The following is a 4,718-nucleotide window of genomic DNA, read 5'->3' as shown; positions in this document are numbered from 1 at the left end:
TTCATGATTATATAAAAATTGCCTTTTTCAGATAATTGTAGTGCAGATACATTTTACTTAGTTTCTTTTCAGAACTCGGACAACCCCTTTAAATATATTCAGGATAACAAAATAACATATTCTCGAATTCACTGTTATTATCAAAAATATAGCATTTCACACATATACGTGTAACCGGTCTCTATCAGTCCCGGTGTACACAATTTCTGTTCCCCCGGGATGCAACCGTAAATCTTTTGATTTTTAAGGATGTTATGTCTACCCATTCCCCTGGATTACAAGCTTACACACAGATACTCACAGACACTTCCTGCTGGCAAGCGGCATCTACACAGACTTGTAGCAGAACTGAAGTGTGTCATTGTGTTATATGTATCTCATGGAACTATCTCATGTCTCATCTCTGATCTCTCTTTTTCTATGTGTCAGATTCTAGTGAATATTCAAAAGCTAAATAAAAGTGTAGATAAACCTGATCTAAGCACACATTCAGTACACAGCATCTCATAGTACAGAGGAATCATGAAGTGTCTGCTTAGAGAGTCCCCGACCAAACTCTGGAATTTTATACTGACCATCACTGAGTTATAGGAGCTAAAACAGCAATAAAACTGAGTACAATTGTAAAGTAAGTGGGATCTTTTATTGTGTAAACATCACTAAATGATTAAAATTTGAGAACCTTCTTCATGGGCAAAGCCCTTTAAACTCCCCATTATAGAAACTGAAAACAAAGGGTGAACACAATTTCATCTATTCACCATCTTTTCCCTTTAGTCTTCCCTATAGATGTGATTTAACAGATTACCAAGAAAACAAACAGCACCAGAGTCTGCCTGAGACGTTATCCTTTCAGATAATGGTTAAATACTAGTCATATGTCAGCCATATTTCTTGGACTGAAACACTGTGCATCACTGCCTCCCTGCAGGACTACAGTCCCGTATTGTAAATATTGTATGTATTGGAAATATATACTTTATTTCAAAACAAACAATTTAAAAACACTATAAACCCCAGGACTAGGGCTTTTACAAGAAAAAACAACTCTGGCTTGGCCAAAAGTAGTAACAATAAGTAAAGCATGGTAACTAATGTACAAGTGGTAACAGATGAAAAGCAAGCTACCGTATGTTTAAAGCCAAACAAGGTGCAGTGAGACACAGTGAGGGGAATTCATTTTGTCTACTTTTAGAGCTTTCTTGGGGAGAAGTGCCTCCATCCCAGCCTGTTTCCTGACTTCTCGGACCCACACACCACTTTGGACATGTTAGGGTGGGGAATGGGTGGCTGGTGGCCAGACAGGCTTGTAAAAACTGGTGGACACTATAGCAAAGAAAACTCTGCCAGATGAGACCCGGAGTTTGTGTCCATATCTACTAAGAGGGTGGAGCGGAGAATTTTAAAACTGATGTTTAAAATGCCTTAAGGAATTCCCCCCCACTATGCTCACCACACAGTGATGGGGTGCAATAGACTGTGATCTGGCCCCCATTACAGTTGTGTGGTCACAGCTCTGTATTCTGGATAAAGAACTTCTGGCATTCAGTTAACGTATAAAATTGCAGTTTCCACTAAAAGAAGCTTATATACTAGAATGAGTACAAGTATAACAGTAAATTCACATAGATTTATGACTATGGCCAAATATAGCAAATGTAGATCGGACAGGCGCTGCATTTACCAATTCCAAAGTAACCCAATATAAACCCTTGATGAAGCCTTGAGGGGTGAAACAAGGGTCGGGGAGTGCAGCACACTGCTTGAGGATTGATGTGGCTTCTATCTTTGATTATATCTGGCTGCATTGGCCTTGATACTAGTGGCATTGTATCCATTTACTTATGTAGTCTGAAGCTCTGTATATTTCTCAGTTTAGATAGCTATACAACATCTGTATAAACATATGTATTTATAAAGTTTTTTGGTAACCTTCTCCTTTATATAGGGGTTCTTTGTCATATGTGGAGAAGTGGTCTGAGTATTGTGCCCTTCTTATATCTAGGTAGCATTTACCAATTCCAGCAGCTACTAGCAGTTTTAAAATTGTACCATTTTGCAAGTATTTTGCTAGATAAAGTTTTATTTTATATAACCTTGAATTATCTTTTACAGCACAGATATGTATAAATAAACCCTGAACCTTATAATATAATAAAACCTACTGAAAGCCAGTAAATACCGCATAATTCAGTTCTCAGTAGGGTCAACTATATTTCTGCTTAGTATCCACCTGTTGTATTATGAAGCAGTCAGAAAAATTCATTGTCATCTTAGACATGCTGTTAGACATCAAAATAAGATCTTCAGACAAAGCCAGTTAATCTAACAACATACCTGTGCGGTCATCAGTGCTCAGCAGTCAACTATTTACAAGTATTTATGTTACAAAAGCAGCAAAAAAACATGAAAGTAAGGAATGATTGCAATGTAAGAAATGAGCCCTACATATCCAGCATGAGATGCAGTGTCAGTGTAACACAAAACAGAGGCAATTATCAGGTCAGTCTGGGCATTGAAAGAAAACTATTGATGATTCTTTCCAAATGCTGTTCCCATAACATCCAAGAGGCTGTGAACATTACTGAGAAATTACTATCAGTTCACACCAGGGCCGGTGTGAGGCGCATACCCGGCAAGTGAGGCGGAGGAGTTGTGTCCTGGGGATTCAAACCACCCCCCCCCCCCCCCCATTTGAATATAATCATAATGCAGAAAGCGGAGCCTGTGACAGCCCTCAAGAATGGAGGAAATTTTAGAAGCCCAGTAATGACATCAGCTACTTAGAGCCAACTGTTGAGACGTTGAGAAGGAGCAGTGCACTGACGGTTACGCATAGTAAGAAAAGTGTCAGTTTCTACAATTTTTTTTTTTTTTTAGATTTTTTATATATATAATTATATGACAGATAGAACATAGATGATAGCTAGTAATTTAGATGCTGGTGTGAGTTGTGTGTTGCAGGAAAATCTAGTTAATAGGGATGTTAGCCTTCACTCTTGGGATTATGCAAATAAGTTTTCCAGGATGGGACAAGGAAAACAGTTTTGCTACCTTGTAAGGCAGCCCCCTTATCATGAAGCTTGACCATGATGCCTAATGGCCTGATGTTGGATTAAAGCCAAACCAGTATATATATTCCAAATGGAACACATTGTTTTCCTGGTCACTGGTTTGGCTTTAATCCCACATCACGTTATTAGGCATCTTGCTGCAAGCTCACCCTCCTGCCAGGCTACTGCAGCATCAGTAACCAAACAGCATTTCCATGAGTGGGTCCAAAGACAGGTTGTGTGAATAGCATAGCAGAGACCTCTCCCAGATCCCCTCCTTCTTTGGGCACCACTGTACTCTGTCCTGAAGCTGGAAATATGCAGAGCAGCGCACAGGAAGCTGAATACTTGTCAGATGTACTCACCGTTCCCTGGTCCTCTCCTGCTTCAAGCCCTACTGTACCGTGTCCTGAAACTGATGCGGGGCAGGGGTGTAACAACAGCTGTAGAAGCTGCTATTGGGGCCACACTGCAGATGGGCCCGAGACGGACTGAAGTACCAAAATTTATTAAAGCCATTCTCATGGGGCCGTCCCACCTCTGTTTGCGCTGTGTGCACCATCCTGTCAATAGGGTTGATGGCTGCTGCAGTCCATCTTTGGGCCGCTGGCCTGTGTACTGAAGATGCAGAGTGGTGCACAGGAAGCTGAATACTTGTCAGATGCACTCACCGCTTCCAGGCTCTCTCCTGCTTTGGGCACCGTTGTACTGTGTACTGAAGATAGTAGTATGCAGAGTGGTGCCCAGGAAGCTGAATACTTGTCAGATGCACTCACCACTTCCAGGTTCTCTCCTGCTTTGGGCACCGTTGTACTGTGTACTAAAGATAGTAGTATGCAGAGTGGTGCAAAAGGAGCTGAATACTTGTCAGATCTACTTACCGCTTCCAGGCTCTCTCCTGCTTTGGGCACCGTTGTACTGTGTACTGAAGATAGTAGTATGCAGAGTGGTGCACAGGAAGCTGAATACTTGTCAGATGCACTCACCGCTTCCAGGTTCTCTCCTGCTTCGGGCACCATTGTACTGTGTACTGAAGATACTAGTATGCAGAGTGGTGCACAGGAAGCTGAATACTTGTCAGATGCACTCACTGCTTCCAGGTTCTCTCCTGCTTCGGGACCGTTGTACTGTGTACTGAAGATAGTAGTATGCAGAGTGGTGCACAGGAAGCTGAATACTTGTCAGATGCACTCACTGCTTCCAGGTTCTCTCCTGCTTCGGGCACCGTTGTACTGTGTACTGAAGATAGTAGTATTACCAAAAAAGGAAGTATGACAAATAAGCGTGGGCCAGCTCGCCATCCGTCAAAGTCAATGACACAAAATATTTGAAAAGACCAAAAAAGATGATGCGTGGCTATCGCAAAATATCAATTTTATTTCAATACATTAAAAGATGAATAAAACAATGTAAAGACAAAAATATTTGACAATTGGTGAAATGTATAGACCACACAAAGGAATAAAAAACATGTAGGTCACCAGGTAACGCCCTTATGGGCTTCCGGCAGCTTATATGGTCAAATAAGGTGCAAACAATGTAAACAACAGATATGCAGCTAAATGCTGCTGTACAAAAATGCAAAGTGAGCAAACCAGAGACCAATACCATACCAATGAGTAGAACCCCACACTTAAGACCCTGACACGTGTTTCGCCGTCGCGC

The sequence above is a fragment of the Engystomops pustulosus genome, chromosome 7 (assembly GCF_040894005.1).
Source record: "Engystomops pustulosus chromosome 7, aEngPut4.maternal, whole genome shotgun sequence".
NCBI classification, from domain to species: Eukaryota; Metazoa; Chordata; class Amphibia; order Anura; family Leptodactylidae; genus Engystomops; species Engystomops pustulosus.
Note: the sequence above shows the minus strand (reverse complement) of the source record.